Source organism: Cyprinus carpio, chromosome B19 (genome assembly GCF_018340385.1).
Source record: "Cyprinus carpio isolate SPL01 chromosome B19, ASM1834038v1, whole genome shotgun sequence".
Lineage (NCBI taxonomy): Eukaryota > Metazoa > Chordata > Actinopteri > Cypriniformes > Cyprinidae > Cyprinus > Cyprinus carpio.
This window is the reverse complement of record NC_056615.1, coordinates 3315585-3336176: the sequence shown is the minus strand read 5'-3', so window position 1 is coordinate 3336176 and position 20592 is coordinate 3315585. Positions and strand designations below refer to the sequence as shown.

Genomic DNA, 20592 nt, shown 5'->3' with positions numbered 1-20592 from the left:
TGCCAGACCGTGTTATGTGTTATGATACTCTTGCACACTGTACAGCATGGAAATGTCCAGCTAACAACTGGGTCAAATGCAGCAGGTACAATATCAGAAATACTGTGTATTTGTCCTGAAATGCTCTCTGCCTGACAGCACAGACGTCTAGGTTTCTGGATGATGGGTAATGGCAGTTTTACAGTAGGTAAAATCTAAATGAATGGTTTCATTTTTCAACAATCTCTCATTTGCTCATATTGTAATCATTTTGAATACTGTGCCTTTGGCTTTTTTCATGCAGAATGTGACTGGAAATGACAAAAAGGTAGGCTATAATTAGGCCACATTACCATAAATCACATGAGCTATAGGCTAGCGTCATCCACAGCGCGAGCGAGCGACGCGACGCGCCAAAAACGCTGTATTGTTGTAATCAGCGAAGCGTACGCTATTTAGGGGGCGTTCACAGAGAACGTTGCGTTCAGAAACAACAAGACAGAACGCAGGGTTGTGGAGACGTTGCTCACAATACACTTTGTCTAAAACGCGACGCATCGGCGAACGATATCCGTACGCGTGTGTACCGAGAATGAAATTAGCGCTCTGTGAAACATCGACGCTTATTCTGAGGGTTAGCGATTGTACTGTTAAGGCGCTCATATTCTCCTGCGATAATTATTGTCTTGTACAATGCGATGCACTCGCGCGTATTGCACCGCTGCGCGGATGTCGATGTAACAAAGACGATGAGCAAACGACGCGACTGCTTGGTTGATTGACTAATCGTCATTACGAAGTGACACTTCGCATCTTTCTAGGATCGACAGGATCGCAATGACCCCCGTTTAACCCAATCCCGCATTCTGCGATTATGTAACATTATTGATGATTTCATCGCGCTCTGGACAATGCCGGGAATTCTGTGCGCCTGCAATACTCCAGCACTTTAAAAACGGCACGCTATCCAGATCAACGCTGACTAGGCACTATATTAATTCTGGTATTCATATGCAGTAATGTTGATTATTTATGTAATAATGCTTCCCAGAGAGACTGGATTTCCTGGTGACGCTAATCTGCACTTGAAATAATAACCGGTAGGAAAAGAGCGATGATGTCATTATACTTCAGTGTCACTATATTAAGGTTTAACAAAGAGCTTGCATGTTAAAATGCCTATCAACAAGAGGATGGCAGCTGGAAAACACATGACTGTATTCTTCCTGAAGCCACTGAACATGTTTGGTGACCCGCTTTACACCACTGACAATGCAACATATACCCACCCTGTGCCTTGGCACCTAGAGTGATGCTCGCAACGAGCATGTGACTTCACAGGGTTATAAATCACTGACGCACTAAACGCTCCATTTTGGCGTCATATTAAAGATCTAGCACATGCATTATTCTTTAAAGGATATTTACACGCCGCGTGGGACAGGCTTGGTTTCTTCAGATGCAATGCTCTGTCACTGTACCCTGCAGGAAAGATCTGTGAACACAATGAAAGCGATGTCAGAAAAGAGGCTTACCTGACAGTGCGCCCGTTTCTTCTCCATCTATTAGTCCACGATGACTCGGAAACCCGATTGCTTTGCAGCATTTAGGTCCGGAGAGGCAGGTCTGTCGGATGCTGGGACATGTCCCTCCTCTCGTCCCGCGGATGGCACTGGCAGAGCTGCAATCTCGCGCAGGACACGCTGCTTCGCTGAGCGCAAGCGCCGCGCGCCACGCTATCCCGCACGAGCCCATTGAGCGGCCCGCGCCACGCCCCCTTCAGTGAGCTGTCAGTCCCCTGCATGCTTCCATATTACAGTCGCTTACAGTATGCTTCTCCATGCAGACCTACAGTGGCCCCAAAACGTGTTTGTATGCTTAAATCAGCTTTAATGTTGAATGTTATTCATGTTATTAGATAATATATAGTCAAGTGGCACGTGCAAAAATGTGGAATGTGTTGCTAGAGCTCTAAAGGGGTCATGACAGATTTTTTTATTTTTTTATTTTCGGTGCACACAACAACAAAATACAACAAATAATTATGTGGAAAAATTATTATCTTCAACCCTCATTCGGACCCTCTGTCTAAAACAGCCTGTTTTTAAGGGGCGGGTCCTTTAAGGCATGTCAGTAATCAGCCACTGTTATTATTGGCTAATTTCACTGCACAGGAACAGTATCAACAATGTGACGTCACCTTGCCCCTCAGATCCAAAATGAGCCATTTTTTGGAGTTTAATTAAATAAATGCTTTGTTTTGGAGGATGTTTTAACCTATGAAACTTGTAGGATGTTTAATGGTACAAAGACCTTTTATACACCAAAAGATTAAGCCAAATTGGATTTCTCAAGTCATGACCCCTTTTCCCCAAGGTGCCCAAACGTTTTACTGTGAAGAGCCAAAACTGAGGTCTGTGGGTTGCATTATATCTGTCACAAATTCAGCCTCTGTGGCTACCTCTGATCACCACCAGAGGGAACCATCACCGGAGTACTAGTAAACCTTTCGGACTTCATTTCCCACAATGCCCCGTACCTGAGACTAATCACCTGCACAGGTGTTACCTATTGCCCGGCCTATTTAAGCTGTGCCTTCCCTGTGCTCTTTGTGAAGTCTTGTTTTGCCCTGCATACATTTCTGAGCATTTCTCCTGTGTTTGACTACCGGTTTATGATTGATTGCTGCCTACCTATTCTGACCCTGCCTGCCTTGTGGTATTGTACTATTCGCTTGTTAAGTCTGACATCACGTGTCACCTCTTCCGTGTCCAAATGCTCTATCAGATCCCACGAGAAAACAACAAAAGGTGCTAATATACACTCACAATGCGATATAATACTACCAAAACAATTATAATCCTAACCTTTAACTCCATACCGAAATCCCAGAAAGACAATGAAAATAAAAATAAAAATAAATAAATATAAAAATTATTTGTGTTTGGGACGCTGTGAGCATGGAGACTGTAGTGTACCATAAGTTTGAAAACTTTTAGCTTAAATGTTTAATATAAATAAACAGTGCTCATAAATGGCCGCTGAGGTAGTGAAGCGAGTTGAGGCTTGGACCCGGAAACAGCGCTTCTTACGTCACCACTTAACAACTGAATCGTCTGTCTGCCGCCTGCCTCGACCCTGCTTACGAACTCCGTTTATGATTCTGCCCAGCCTTTGTTATATCTGAAGCCAGTTACTGATCTCTGCCTGTCTGACCTGCCTTGTGATTTAATAAAGCTGCACATGGATCCCAACGCCACTGTCTCCTCGTTACAATATCCATCTATCAGTTCAAATGTACATTTCAAAGCAAAAATAAAACAAAAATGATAATGCTAAAGATAATGCTTCAGTGTCATATTATTTATGTATTTATTTTTTCGGGCCAAATCAAAAGTTCGGGATAACATTATACTAAAATCTACTTGAAGGTTAATCAAGGCAATGATAAAATCTTTATTTACTTTTTTTGTTGTTGTTGTTGTTTTGGACACTGTATTAATATGTAGTACAATGACTCCTATCTACAGCTGCAACCAAATGTTCTGCATGGTTTGCCACTGTTCAAAAAACAGAAAAAGAACAAAAATTTGCATGAATGAATCTTTCTCAATAACATCAAAAACGTGTTTTGAAAAAAAAAAATTCATCCTCAAAGCTTTTTTTTTTTTTTTTTACCTCTCCTCTGGTGTACTAACCAGACTCCTAAAATGAGCTCTGATGGACAACACAATGAACACCATTAGGAGCAATTACTGTTGTTATGGAGCAGGTGTAAACCGTTGCTGTTTTCCCGCTACATAACCATAGCAGCCTCCCCACACACCACACTGTTGTCTCAGAGGCAGGCAGCTGAACCTTTAATTACCCTGACAGCAAACACACAGATCTGGAGAGTGCAAGAGGGTCCCTAACCAGTGCATCATCCTCTATTTGAGTCAGTCCCTTAAGAGGGACTTTGATATTGTGAAAAGCCGGTTTTGGGCCTTCAGTTTCCCGTGCTGACGCGATGGCAGCCGCTGAACTCAAACAGACAGACAGTCCTACTTTAGACTATGTTGTGGTGTAGTTACTGGTTATATAACAGAATTAGATTTGCCTGCTGCTCCCTGGAGTGTGTGTGCGCGCGCTGACATTAAACCATCAGGAGTAACGACGAGACAGACAGGGAGATACCCGCACTGTGACAGCAGTGGGTGGAAAGTGAGCAAGAGCACAATTAGTGAGGTCACTGCAAAGTGATGCGTAACAGGAAAGGACTCCTTAGTGTTGTACCTCAGCCACGTCACACAGCCACTTCAGGATCTCACTGTTACATAACTGATGCTTAAAGGACAGCAACACATATTACAGCTTTACAGGGTTTCAGTAGACGCTAGTGGAGTTTTTGACTCTCATTTATCGAATATTTATATATACATTTTACATTTCTAAAATAGTAATGTAAAAACACAAGTAACCAACAATGACTGCAGTATGAACAATTAAATCAGCTCATAAACATTCAATGCATACGGCATAAATACAGAGTTGCTTCAGTATATAAGGAATTATTCCTGTTTGGGATCTAGGAGTTCACAGTCTCCAGCTGTCACATAGTTTGAGGGTTCACAAGTAAATTGTTTTAAAAAGTTACAACATAAATATACAGTATATATAAAAACATACACATTTACTCATCCATAGCTTTCTAGTGATTGTGCAGTTGGGACCCTCTTTTTTAATTTATATATTTTTAATTTAGTTATTTAAGTTTTAATGTACTTGTGCCGTCGTGTGTTTATTTTGTTCTAATTTTTATTTATTTACTGTTGTATGTAATTGGTTGGTGGGATGACAATATTGCAGAATTTTAACTGGCAATTGGCTCAGTTATTTGTGTACTTATTTCATGGATAAAAATCCAATATAGAAATTGCAACTCACAACTTGGTTCTCATAAGCAGTGTTGAGTAAATTGAACTGGGAGTGCCTTTGAACTAACGCCTTTTGTTTTTTACAGTGTTCTTTTTACACCTTGCAAATCCTTGACAGTAAGGTTGTGCATAATTACATGGAACTAACCGTAACCAAACTCTAATCCTAACCCTATAAAAAGGATAGTATATGGATAAGTATAGGACATTGGTTATTAATATTTCTGTCAGGATGTCCAGCTGCAGTGCCCATGAGCTCCTCTAGAGGGCACTCCATCCCATACCTTTGCCATTCAATCCTGGGCTCCATTTTCCATAACCCCCTGCCCAGGAACTGATTACAGACACACCTGTTTCCCATCAGGAGGACTATTTAAGCTGCACACTCTCACACACTAATTACTGTGTCTGGTTTAACTCCTAGAGGACATTTATAAATGTTTCCTTGTTTCCCCATGTTTTCCTCTTGCCTTGCCATGCCAGTGTGTTTTTTTTTTTCTTTGGACGTTTTCCTTGTGTTGTGATCGTTTGCTGCCTGCCCTGACCTTTGTCTGTTTCTTGGATTACTCTTTTGTCTTGCCATTGGATATTGTTGTTTGCTGGTGTTTGACCCTGCCTGTTTCGACTACGCTCTGTAATAAAACTTGCATTTAGAAGCCCCTACTCCATTATCACACCGTCCCTAACAATTTCTTTGTTGCATGTAATTACACACCTTAAAATAAAGTGTAACTGCCTTTTATATTAGAATTCAATTTCTGAATTTAAATTGTGGTAGTAAACAATGAAGATACATTGAAATTCAAAGAGATTTATGCAAGTGTAATTTTTAAATAAAACAATCAGATGAAACAATCAAAAATGAACTTGACTTATAAATAAAGTGTCTTGAAAGGGGTCATATGACGTTGCTAAAAAGAACATTATGTGGTGTTTTGGTGTAATGCAACGTGTTTATGCGGTTTAAGGTTCAAAATCACATTATTTTCCACATTATTGTTGCTCCTCTATGCCTCGCCTTTCTGAAACACATTGATTTTTACAAAGCTCATCATTCTGAAAAGCGAAGTATACCTCAAGCTTGTGACGGAAATGTTACGTCCCTTAACATACTGTGATGCTGTGTGTCCCAGCAGGACGAGACAAAACCAGTAAAACCCATTACAAACGAGGCATTTGTTGCATCCAGTGGGGACATAATTACTGATTAGAATGTCTTATACTGTGCTTTTACACGTTGCATTGCGTATCGCGCTGCAAAAACATAAAACCATGTCTGCATTTGTGATCTGAGAAACGACAAACAAGTTTTACTCTACACTGTATAAAACTTGCGATTGAATCATAAGTGGCAAATTCTTTAAATATAAAGCATGTACTTACAGGCTGTTATTTCTCAATCTGAGCAGTCCTTAGCCATCTTCAAGAAAAAATAAATAAATCCCTGCCATTTTTAGACTTGCACTCTATTCATTTACAAATTGCTTGTTTTCTTAAAAAAACAAAAGAAAAAAAATCCTTACTCTAGCTTCTATAATCTTTTTTTTTATTCTATCCATTTGGAAGAAAAAATTGCTTCCATTGTCCTAATTTGTAAGTCGCTTTGTATAAAAGCATCTGCTAAATGACTAAAGGTAATGTAAATGTAATGTAATGTAACTAACCCTTTCTGCAGTCATAATTAAATGGGCTTGTTCAAATTTGTAACTACAGTGTACAGGTCCTTCTCAAAAAATTAGCATATTGTGAAAAAGTTCATTATTTTCCATAATGTAATGATAAAAATTAAACTTTCATATATTTTAGATTCATTGCACACCAACTGAAATATTCAGGTCTTTTATTGTTTTAATACTGATGATTTTGGCATACAGCTCATTCCTATCTCAAAAAATTAGCATATTTCATCCGACCAATAAAAGAAAAGTTGTTTTTAATACAAAAAAAGTCAACCTTCAAATAATTATGTTCAGTTATGCACTCAATACTTGATCGGGAATCCTTTTGCAGAAATGACTGCTTCAATGCGGCGTGGCAGGGGGCAATCAGCCTGTGGCACTGCTGAGGGTGTTATGGAGGGCCCAGGATGCTTCGATAGCGGCCTTAAGCTCATCCAGAGTGTTGGGTCTTGCGTCTCTCAACTTTCTCTTCACAATATCCCACAGATTCTCTATGGGGTTCAGGTCAGGAGAGTTGGCAGGCCAATTGAGCACAGTAATACCATGGTCAGTAAGCCATTCACCAGTGGTTTTGGCACTGTGAGCAGGTGCCAGGTCGTGCTGAAAAATTAAATCTTTATCTCCATAAAGCTTTTCAGCAGATGGAAGCATGAAGTGCTCCAAAATCCCTGATAGCTAGCTGCATTGACCCTGCCCTTGATAAAACACAGTGGACCAACACCAGCAGCTGACATGGCACCCCAGACCATCACTGACTGTGGGTACTTGACACTGGACTTCAGGCATTTTGGCATTTCCTTCTCCCCAGTCTTCCTCCAGACTCTGGCACCTTGATTTCCGAATGACATGCAAAATTTCGCTTTCATCCGAAAAAAGTACTTTGGACCACTGAGCAACAGTCCAGTGCTGCTTCTCTGTAGCCCAGGTCAGGCGCTTCTGCCGCTGTTTCTGGTTCAAAAGCACACGCTGTGCACGGTGGCTCTGGATGTTTCTACTCCAGACTCAGTCCACTGCTTCCGCAGGTCCCCCAAGGTCTGGAATCGGTCCTTCTCCACAATCTTCCTCAGGGTCCGGTCACCTCTTCTCGTTGTGCAGCGTTTTTTTGCCACACTTTTTCCTTCCCACAGACTTCCCACTGAGGTGCCTTGATACAGCACTCTGGGAACAGCCTATTCGTTCAGAAATTTTCTTTCTGTGTCTTACCCTCTCGCTTGAGGGTGTCAATGATGGCCTTCTGGACAGCAGTCAGGTCGGCAGTCTTACCCATGATTGCGGTTTTGAGTAATGAACCAGGCTGGGAGTTTTTAAAAGCCTCAGGAATCTTTTGCAGGTGTTTAGAGTTAAATAGTTGATTCAGATGATTAGGTTAATAGCTCGTTTAGAGGAACTTTTTCATGCTATGCTAATTTTTTGAGATAGGAATTTTGGGTTTTCATGAGCTGTATGCCAAAATCATCAGTATTAAAACAATAAAAGACCTGAAATATTTCAGTTGGTGTGCAATGAATCTAAAATATATGAAAGTTGCAATAGCAAATGACTTTTCAGGTAAAGGAAATGTACTTCTGTAAGAACAACACTTCCACCTAGAGGAAAATATAAGCAATAGAAAATGACTTTTCAGGTAAAGGAAATGTACTTCTGTAAGAACAACACTTCCACCTAGAGGAAAATCCTTCCTGTATTACAGCATCAGGATAGGAATAGCTGGATTAAAGACCCATAACCTCTCGTGTACAATTTTTTAATCATTAGTTTTATGAGAATGGATTAAAGTACAAAAGATCAACTGATCTGACAACCTACAAACTTTTGGTCAGAAGTGTCATCATAAAGCTCATAAAATAAAGCTTCAAAACTAAATGGATACAGCTCTAGATAAACATCTTAAAATGTATGAGGCAATCTAGCAATCCACTGAACATTCATCTTTGATTTGATCAGACAGTGCAATTTGTAACAAAACTGGACCCAAGACAGATAGAAAGGACTATGAAATATCCAAAAATAGATGTTCAAATTGTGTACATATATGAATGGAAGTTTACATAATTCAAAGAATTCAAGCTCAGAATCCTGGCTTTCTGAGGTGTACTATGGGTAGAGTTTAGGATATTGTTAAAAGATTATGATTAAGTAACAACAAAAAATATGAAAGGTGTCTTGTGAAAGTATACAAGTGTGCAAAGTGCATACAGCTCAGCGCATCTTAAAGATTAACAAAAACTTCTATAATGTACTAAATAAGTGAATTCTGCATATGGTTATAAGGGGTATTGCTTCAGTACAAGGCCACTTTTTGTGTTTAGCTGAAGTCTCGGTCGCTCAGGATTAGCGGAGCCACCAAGGTCCAGAGGTACAGCACCAGTCCCAGCCAACTCGAGCAGATCTTCACCCACACAGATGGCATGCTGGTTTTCATGGCTGTGTAGTCTGTATCAGGTCTGAGAAGTAAAGAGAAAAAGATAATTTTTAAAGAAATACGTCACTCAGTTCTCAATTGTTTCAAATTAACATTTATACAGAACTCTCTAAAACTCCCCAGCAGTATAGAGTGGAGCAGCTGATGGGGCAGAGAGGATACTCTGAGAGACACTCACTGGTACCAGTTGGTCAGGGTCATCATGATGTAGAGGGAGGCCAGGAGCAGAGAGAAATGGAAGAAAGAGTAGCTGTATGTGACGCCATCCTCTTCGTTATCCACAGCGCGTCTCGCGCCGTCCTCAGAGTCGCCCTCGCTGGCATCGGCGACCACCAGCCCCTGAACATCCTCTGTCTGCATCAGCCTATTCACTTGATTGTTGTTTGAGGAGCGAATGCTAGAAAAAGACAAGAAGCAATCACATATAGATGGCGAAGATAAAATAATTTAATTAAAAATGACAAAAAAAAGTTTGGGGTCAAAAGATAATTTTAATTGATTGATTGATTTTTTTTTTTTTTTAAAGAAATAAATACTTTTATTCAGAACAAAAAAAAAAATGAAGCAGCAACATGTTTTCAACATTACTAATGACAAATGTTTCTTGAGCAGCAAATCAACATTCAAATGATTTCAGAAGAATGTGACACTGAAAATTGGGAAATAAACGAAATATTTTAAATTATATTAGGACAGAAACAGTTATTTTAAATTGTAATATTTATTTACAATATTACTATATTTTTGATCAAATAAATGTACCCTTAATGACCTTTAAAAACAATCTTAGAGCCAAAATTTAAAGCAGTAATGTGAAATACTATATATATATACACACATACATACACACAATATATATATATATATAATATATATATATATATATATATATATATATATATATATATATAAATATATATATATATATATACATATAGCAATGATTTTAATGTACTTTGTATTTAATCATTATTTTTCCAACAAATCAAGTCAGTAGACATAGCAGATTTGCATTATATATATATATGTTTTTTTTTTTTTTTAGTTTAAGCCATTTCACAGCAAATACACCAATAAACATTTATTTTAATGCAATTATAAGAAAGAAAGAAAAAAAAACAGAAATATTTTAAGATATACTGTTCAGCACAGCTTGTATTAATTTAGCTAACGACATTGCATGAGGATGATCGTAACCAGCTGACCTGGCATATAGTGTGCAGAGGAGGAAGATGACCAGCCCCACAATGCTCTGGGCATCCCACCACTGTGTCTGGACGCCGGGGGCGCTGGTGGGAGTGACTGCTGTCGGCCCGCCGTGGACCAGACTCAACAGACTCGGGTTACACTTACGATCTGTGCGCAGATAAGAGCAATGCAACAAATGAGAAACAGGTTATTTATGAGCATAACATAGCACACTCTAAAACAGATAGTGATTCTGTTATTAATTTTACACACGCTACCTGGGCTATTAAGCACTGGCTGTGAGTTAAGCAGTGACAATTATAGATGGGATTGTTACACAGAATTTCCATACTGCACTCCACAGCAAAACAAGCTCCTTTAAACTTTAATTGCATTACATCCCATTACATTTGGCCTGGAGGTTGCTGAGGTTTGTCATTTTTTCCATTCAAGCAGCTCCATGTGTTTATGCAAGTCTTATTTCCCAGAATCCAATTATGTAAACAAACAACCTGCTTCTGGAATTTTTGCCATGTCTTTCTGAGAATTCCTTTGTTTTGGTAAAACGTGATCAGGCATGTGATTTTCAGTTTTGGTAGCGAAATGAAGTTTGAGACAGCATACAGATTATTAACAGACTATCAGAAAATGATAGCAATGAAACTACCTTAAAGAGAGTTTGGGTCTGTAACATTATTTTTTTATTGTATATATATATATATATATATATATATATATATATATATATATATATATATATATATTATTTATTTATTTATTTTTGATTTTTTTGAATGGAAATGTACATAAAAAAATAGTGCTGGGCAGTGATTAATTGCATCCAAAATAAAAGTTTTTTTGTTTATATAATATATGTGTGTGTACTTGTATATTTATTATGTATATATAAATACACCCACATGCAGAGCTGGGTAGTAACGGATTACATGTAATCTGGATTACGTAATCAGCTTCCCCAACTCAAGTACTTGTAATTAGAGTCACATACTTTTTAAAATACTCCTAATAAAACTACAGTTACTTTTTTATGGATTACATGATTACATATTATTTACACAATGGTAATAAGTCGTTCACAATTCAATGATTCACCTAAGTTTCCTGTTTTTAACGTTTATATTTTTCCTATTAAACACAGAACGTTCCCCTATTCGTGATTCTTCGAGTTTTTCCGGCTGAAGGGGGGGGGTGTCAGAATCGCGCTCAGAAGAAATCAGCAGCAAGATGATGGAAAATGGAGGGTGAAGAACGCAGCCTTTAATCACTGGATGTACTGACATCATTTCATTTTTAAAGAAAGACACGGGAAAAATGTCACTGTTCAGTGTAAGCTCTGCCTACCAATGACTAATTTGCTGTGAAACCGATATTTTTTTGAAAGCGGGTCCCAGAGTGGATCAATTTGAAAACGCAGCCTTTGCGTTTTCGTGCAGACAGCAAATCTGTTTATTTTCTGAAACGATGACGTCATCAGCCCACGTCTCGCCCCCAGTCAGACACGTAACAGCAACAAAAACATGAACAAACACTGAACGATTGTCTTTTTATTAACTAACATTAACACATATTAATAAATGTGTTGTTCCATGTTCGTTTGTATACCACGCACAAGGTTTATGCGCATAGTCCATGTAGTCTTCTCCGTTTTTAGTGTATCTCTGTGGCAGAATTACAGCGCCACATACTGGTCTGGCATGTATACTACATCGTTTTGTGTTGGTTTTGTGGTTTCGTGTGGACGCAGATATTTCTTGAGACGAAAAAAAAAAAGATCAGATAGGAAAAGCTGTTTGAGATGAAAGATTTGACCCAGAAATGGTCTTTAATATATATATATATATATATATATATACCAGTGTTATTGTTGTGAGTTTCATGTTCTTTAATATTAATTCCTCATTGTTACTATGCACTTAAAATGTTTTGAGATGGATAGAAATGTCATTGCTGTGTGAATTTATTCTTTTTCAAAATTCATGTTTGCAATGTAGCTATTGTTTGATGTTTTTCATTGATACAGTCATATACACTTCTAATGTTTTTTAGATTAAATATTTGACCTAGCAGTGATATTGCTGATGAATTTCATGTTTTTCAATATTGTTTTTTTTAATGTAGCTGTTTTCTAAATTTACTTAATAAATTTCTTAAAAAAGTAAATATGTTTTAAAATCATAAGATGTGATTTTGTTTTATTCAGTGTTACTAGCAAACACTGACAGCAAGGTACATTAGTGTTTTTTAAAAATAAAAACTCCACACACATCACACTAAAAAAAAGATATAATATCTCTCCTCTTTGAAAAAAAAATATTTTTTTGGAATATATTTTTTCTTCTTTGTATCTGTCAAAATAGTACAAGATTAGGCTAATTCAATATAGCCTATGGGATATCAAATTAGGGTTAGCACAAATGTAATCTAAATGTAATCCAAAAGTAATCAGATTACGTTACCAAAAATTTGTAATCTAAGAGATTATATTACTGACTACAAATTTTGTCATGTAATCTGTAATCAGTAACTGATCAAAACTAACAAAATGCATCAATGTTCACGTGCACATGCATGTAAATATTTAAGAAAAAAAAATTATGTTTATGTATTAAATATATTTATATATGTATATAATATAAATTATAGGAATATATATATATATATGTAAATACATGCAAATATTATATGTGTGTGTCTTTATATATACATAATAAATATACACAGTACACACACATATATTATATAAACAAACACTTGTATTTCAGATGCGATTAATTGTGATTAATCATAGCCCAGCACTTATAAAAATTAATTTCTGCAAAGGATCACAGAAACAGGTGTCACTTGTTTCTGTGAAGGCCTCCTAGACTCTTTCTCTCTTTGCTTGTCGGTCATTTTGCACATTCAAGTTTGAGGTGTGATGAGGTGTGAAGATGAGGGTGCTTATGAACTAGATTCTCATGAATTAAAATAAAATCAGAAAGTTCGGAGCTACAACAAACAAGCATTTCTTGAAGTTCATCTCATACGGACATGTGATCTGTTTGTGAGACTCACTGGGGTTGTTGCTCATGGCAGACCATGTGAGATACATGATGTAGAGAGAGATGAGAGACGCCTGGAGCAGGCCAGAGCTCGGCTGAGCCTCCTGTAACACAGTTACTCACAATCTAAATCATTCTGTCAGTTTATGTGATGTGTGCAGATATGATGATAGGCAAATGTTCACAATCTGACAGACTTGTCTGCTTTATCTTGTTTGCATCCATTCAGAGAGAAAATGAAGAAAACAAATGGAGCAAATGAGCGTGGTAATGACCTGCACTTTTGGAAGAATAGCCACCACAGACACAATGATGCAGAAGATGAGGTTGAGACTGATGAAGGCTTTGTGCTCGGCGCAGTCATCCGGCTGTGTGTAGAAAATATAGAACAAAACCACAGCGGCAAAGGCACAGATATAGTGCACCAGTGTGAACGACAGCAGGGCTGTGGAGAAAAAGGAATACAATTTTAGCCAATAAGCTCATATTTGATATTTAATATACAGTTATGAGGATTTTGGGTCAAAGAAAGACACGAAGTGACTAACAAATTGGACCCTTTTCACAGTCCTCGGGTTCTTAAAAGTGGAAGTCTACATAGTACGTAAACTTTAGGTATTGAATAGGGTTAAGGGATCTAGAATAGGGTCAGAATATGGCATTAATATATGCTATTTAAGTACTAATAAAGAGCCAATATGCTAGTAATATGCACATTAAGGTGCAGCTAATTCAGCTTTTGGCAACCTTTTGGGCAAGAAGTGCCATTTAAATTTTTCTGGTTAACCACTGTGGCTCGTATGCGTAGCGGTCATGCAAATGGTTTTCAAGAGCCACATGCATCTGTAGACTAGTGCAGGTTGATTCTCACATGGTATTTATAGCTCCTAACAGGATGTGTGACTCAAAATGTACGTTGATAGCGTGCCATAGGTTGGCGACCCCCGAACTAGTCCATAGTGAGAACTGGTCCATAATCTAAAGTCTATATATAAAGTATATACATATATATATACACCGCTTGCATAATTATTAGGCACTTTATTATTCTGATGCTATTTTTTTCCAAGCACATTTTACCAATTCCAAACCACATCAATCTTAATAACTACTATTAATTTTGTATTTAATCATTTATGAGTGATATATAATTGTCCCTGAAAGCTGGAAGAGAAAAACTCCTTATATTCAGGTGTGCAGAATTATTATGCATGTCTTCTTTTACAGATAAAATGAGCCAAAAAAGAGGCTTAACTCACACTGAAAAGTCAAAAATTATTAAATCCCCATGAGAAATATTCAATATTAATGCAATATATCAATTGCAAAGGACAGCAAAATGCTCACTGGGTCAGCAGGGTCAGAAAAATAATGATAATAATAATAATAAATAACTATATATATATATATATATATATATATATATATATATATATATATATATATATATATATATAATCAGGTCCACTGCTTGTCAAAGCTGCAGCTGGTTTGAAGAGAATGTTATACCAAAGACAGCTTATATTGCTTGTGACTTTAAGATGACACCTGCATTCAGCTCTTACCTTTATCAGTTTAACAGCTTAGTTACACAGACATAATGTTGCTGAACATACCTGCATACCAGCATTTACTGTTCCCGTTCTCAGCGTTCTCCACCCACTTCTGGTTCCAGGTGTGAGCAAAATCCACCAGCAGAATGAGCTGGATCAGAATAAAGATGAAGGACCCAACCACGCCGAAGTAGTACCACACTGCAACAGACAAAATGTAGGCTAAGTAAGACATCCATTCCTGACTTATGAACTGGCATGACTTCAGCAGCTGTTCCTGACAGCTGGGAGGGATTTCTCAATTTATAGAGACTGCACTCACAAAGTGCCATTTCTAGTCATTTACATTTAGTCATTTAGCAGACACTTTTATCCAAAGCAACTTACAAATAAGGAAAATAGAAGCAATCAAAACCAACAAAAGAGCAATAAAATGCAAGTGCTATGACAAGTCTCAGTTAGTCTAACGCAGTACATGTAGCAAGGTGGGTTTTTTTTTTTTAAGAATAGTAAACACTAGTGTTAGAGTTTTTTTTATAATAAACATATAAAAAAAATCATTTTATAAGAACAGTGAAAGCTAGTGTTAGAGGGCTTTTTTAAATAATAATAGTAGAATAACTTGATACACAAATGGCTATATTCAGTGATTATACTTAATTCATATTTTGATTAATAAAAATCTTCTACATACAGTATGTAGTATGAGTTAAGGCTACTGTGCCTGCTCAAAATTCTGTGTAAGGACAGACAAAAATATGCCTGTTCTCACACCTCAGAATAAAAGTATCCAGCTGTAATTGCTGTGCAATTGCATTCATACTACCTCTGAGCCATATTAAACAGTTTGTGTACAGACAGCTAAATGAAACTTCAGAAAGCACTTCTGTTACAACTTTACATTGTGACTTTGGAAGACTTTGGAAGACTTTTGTCAAGGAAATATTTAAAAGCTGAGACATTATTTTATCACTTTTATAATTTTTTTTTTTTATTTTGGGACTAAGATTAATTACCAGACTTTTCAGGTCATCCAGTCTTTTACATTTTTAACACACTCTATTAGTTTAAATAATTTGAAAGTTTCATCTGGTCTTGTTGAAATATATAGTTGAGTATCATCAGCATAACATGGAAACTAATCTCGTATTTTCTAATAATATTACCAAAGGCCAACATGTATATTGAAAATAGCAGAGTGCCTAGGACTGATCCTTGCGGCACTCCATACTTTACTGGATTTAATTGAGATGATTAATTAAATGAGTAATCCACCTATGGATTAATAGGTGGACTGGATGAAAAAGGTCTTGATCCACCTATGATAGGTTGACATTTTTAGGTTTTCAATGACAGTGTGAATCCTGGTGTATGCATGGGATTTATCACCACTTTTAAACATTCATGTAACCAGAGAAATGCAATGTTAAATAAGCAGTTGGTCATTCACTGTGTTGTCTAGGATGCATGAGGAAGCGATAGTTTTTACTCTACAAATGTGATGTGGTCACACGGGTATCAGGTGTGAACAGGGCCTATAAATGTTGTTTGCTTGCATTCCCAACTGGTTGTACATGAGAAACTGCTATTCCTCCTGGGAACTACAGAGCACTGAAAAACAACCTACTAGTTGTGAATGTCAATAAAAATATATATATATATATAAAAATATATATATATATATTAATATGTAATATAGCCACACACTCAATGGTTATGTACCATAACCTATAAAGAGTGGGAAAACAGCTTTTATTAGTCCTTATTTGTGACCATGGTCCATGACCACAGTCATAAGGGTCAATTTTTTTTTAAATTGAGATTTATACACCAGCTGAAAGCTGAATAAATAAGCTTTCCATTGATGTATGGTTTGTTAGGATATGACAATATTTGGGCGAGACACAACTATTTGAAAATCTGGAATCTAAGGGTGCCAAAAAAATCTAAATATTGAGAAAATTGCCTTAAAAGTTCACCAAATGCAATGCATATTGCTAATCAAAATTACGTTTTGATATATTTAAGGTAGGAAACTTACAAAATATTTTCATGGAACATGATCTTTACTTAATATCCTATAATTTATAGTTTTGACCCAAACATTGTATTGTTGGCTATTGCTATGAATATACCCCCGGGCTACTTAAGACTGGTTTTATGGTCACATTTATCAGCTGATGTACCTGTGTTGAATGTTCCATCTGGAATGAAGAAAGCTCCCACTGTAAGAGCCACCAGAATCAAGAACTTGAAGAACCAGAAACTGAAAAACAACATACACAGTCACATTGGCATTGGTGATTACGTAAGACTTCCCAGGAAAAGTAAAACTATTGTGCAAAAATGTAATTTTCCATATTTCAAAAACCCCAGCTTTCACCAGCAGAGGTCAGCACTGTTGCAAACATTTTCTGAGAACGCCCTGTCCATCTTTCATCCATTCAGTAAAAAATACAACAGCTACAACAAAAAACAAAAAAACACCATACCCGAATTGAATTGCTCGTGGACCCTTGCATCCTTGCTGCTTCTCACACGGATCATGATGATGGAGAAGAGGAAGAAGAAACAGGCCATGGCAAAGCACATCCTGTAGACCGACTTATAGCCAACAATGATCTCACAGTTCACCTTCCCATGAACTCCAGGTATAGAAGCGCCTCCTTCACAAAAACCAGGAATTTTTGATAAATTAAAAAAAAAAAAATTAAATGCAGGTTTACACAGGGGTCAAACAAATATAATATTTCTCTCTTTACATCTTGATAACATACTGTGGCTGTTTATATGTTAAAAGACATTAATACATATATATAAAAAAATTGAGATTATGAACGTGAGATTATAAATGTATAAACCACTAAATAAACTTAAGCTTGCTGTGTTTTCATAAAGCTACTAAAGCATAGCACAAATGAGAGAAAGAAAACAAACCAGCCAGAGAGCAGTTTGATGTATTTAGAGGTGGGGGAAAAATCTTGTTCACTTGCTTTTCATACAAGTATGAAAATATAAGCACACACAAATATTTTTGAATTATGTTGTTAGTAGTCTAAGGTAATTTTCCCATAACCTGGAATATATCCATGTCAACATCAAACAGAACTGAAACGTGGATTTATATGAGGCTTTGAAAACTGCAGAAAGGGGACTAATCTAATAATTTAATTATTATTAGAATAATTCAACTAATAGGCCTACTGATTTCAGACCACTACACTGCCCTGGATCTAAACGTAAAAGTTTATTTTACTTACAGTGGGTTTCAGATTGTCAGAAATTCACTTACATTTCATTATTTAGAAATAACCTAGAAATACTGCAGAAATAATTATGTACACTACCTGTCAAAAGTATGGAGTAGTTACGATTTTCGTTTCTGTTTTTACAGTATCTAATAAAATAAAATGCAGTCTTAATGAACACGTGACTTCTTTCGAGAACATATCTTAAATATTTCAAATTAGTGACTAGTAGTGCCAGTATTTAGAACATAAATATAGAAACTCATATGCTTTGTTTATTTCCATGTTTGTTTTCAGATTAAATTTGAATTTCAGAATCAGGATTGGAAAGCAAGAGAGAAGAAATGGGATCAGGCCAGAATCAAGCTTTAAGAGATAGCTAGTAGAGCAATCGGATTCCATCAAAAAATATCTTAATGTGTTCTGAAGTCTTATTGGAACGACATGATGGTGACTAATTAATGACAGAATTTTCATTTTTGGGTGAAGTATCCCTTTAAGCACACCAGCTCTGCATGTGCTGCCATGACCCCTGCACCAGTGGTCTGTGTACCTTCTTCAGCTGTGTCTCCATGCCTGGCAGGATCATGATGATGGACACTATAGTGCCCAGCAGCATGAAGAATGAGAAGGCCAGGCGGGTCACAGTGGAGTTGTGTGTAGAAGGACAGCATCTTGATAAAAGACATGATGCAGAGCCGCACAGACAAGACGCCTACAATGACAGAAACACACTCAACACAGAAAATACACACATTTCTTCTCTGCACTACAGGGAGAACAAACCTACTATATGTGACCCTGGACCACAAAACCACTCATAAGGGAGGGTCTTTTTTTTGTTTTTGTCTTTTTTAAATTGAGCTGAATAATAAAGCAGAACAAATAAGCTTTCAATTAATGTATGGTATGTAAGGATAGAACAATATTTGGTATACAACTATTTGAACATCTGGAATCTGAGCATGCAAAAACAACAACAACATCAAAAAAATCTAAATATTGAGAAAATCGTCTTTAAAGATGTCCAAATGAAGTTTGTAGCAATGCATATTACTTATCAAAAATTAAGTTTTGATATATCTACAGTAGGAAATTTACAAAATATCTTCATGGTACAGGATCTTTTCTTAATATCCTAATTATTTTTGCAAAAATCATTAGGATATTAGGATATTAAGAAAAATCGATAATTTTGACCAAAACAATGTATTTTTGACTATTGCTACAAATAAACCCTTTCTTCTTATGACAGGTTTTGTGGTCCAGGGTCACATATGAGTTCAACATTTATATTAATAGTACTGGTAAAATTGGAAATAATTGGACTGAAAGGGACCTGCGTGTGTGGAGTCAGATGTGCGTCAACTAAGTTAAAGTTAATCAGAAACTCGAGAAACTTATTAACTAATAGTTTTAAAGTAAGTTACGTCTTTTACATATATTACAATATTAAGAGCAAACAAAGTCTAAAAACATACAGAAATGCCATCATTTATATATGTTTTCTCAAAACTTTACAGTTTATTTACGTAAACAAAAGGAGGAAACGGCCTCTAAAGCGCATTTATGAACAAGTCGGTTTCAAAGGTTTAAAAAAAAATAATGATAATAAAATGCGTTGCTGTCTTCAGCAGATGATATTTGACAACATGAAGAGACGACATGAGTTTTAGTCGAAATAATATTTTAGACTTACGCAGCTCGCCAGCGAGCACAAGGCCATGCACGCACCCATGATGACGGAGAAAACAGAAACTAAAGCCAAAACACGGAAGTCACTTCTTCCACCTCCTTCGAGTTTCTTATAAAACTCTAAAAAGTGAGCAATGATTGGCTGGGAGACGCATCGCAGGACTTGCGGACCAATCAGACGGCGTTACAGAATAATCGCTGAAGTAACAAACCAATCAGATGACAGTCTGGCAACTGCGCCGATAGGTTTGTGTTTGGAGACACAGGCGTGTGTCTGACTTGTATCCAGCGCTGGAAAGGTATACGGATTTAATAGGTTAAAAATTACAAGTTACCCTATCTCAAATGTAATAAGTAGTGTAACTATTTCAATTACTTTATTAAAGTAATGTAACTGATTACATTCTATTACTTTTTGATTACTTTTCTAAATGTCTAATGTTTTCATCTGTTAATCATTTTTAAACATGAAAACCAGGCTCCTTACAGTAGAACTCAACACTGATTACTGTCATTTTCAAAATCCTTTCTCCCTTGAATTAAGATTATAATAATTTAATTTTAAAGCACAAAATCAGACTTACTTTGAGATCATTCTGAGGTTAAAAACAGATTTAAAAGTTTAATAGCTATGGCACTGTTTTTAAAGTTAAAATTTTGCATATCTATGACAGGAAACACTGGCATCTAACAATGGCTGAGGAAAGAACAGTTAAACTTAAAAAGTAAAGCATATACCCAAATAGGAAATAAAACAGTTATCAAATAATAATGTGTCCTATATTCTGCGTCCTCCTGAAACATTGGTCTCTCATATTTTAGTGCCGTCTCTGCAATTTCTGAAATAAAT

General features: G+C 36.6%; 1 protein-coding gene and 1 pseudogene across 4 annotated transcripts in view; both read right to left on the bottom strand.

The window, feature by feature from the left end:
* LOC109085203 (transcription factor HIVEP3-like) overlaps positions 1–1718 on the bottom strand; it is a 38396-nt gene extending 36678 nt beyond the window's left edge. For all 4 annotated transcript variants that reach the window (XM_042744708.1, XM_042744706.1, XM_042744705.1 and 1 more), the window contains exon 1: positions 1515–1718. The gene's annotated coding sequence lies outside the window, so the exon portion shown is untranslated. The remainder of the gene's footprint in view (positions 1–1514) is intronic.
* Positions 1719–8304: 6586 nt separating this feature from the next.
* Positions 8305–19861, bottom strand: LOC109085202 (annotated as a pseudogene).
* Between the last annotated feature and the right edge of the window lie 731 nt (positions 19862–20592).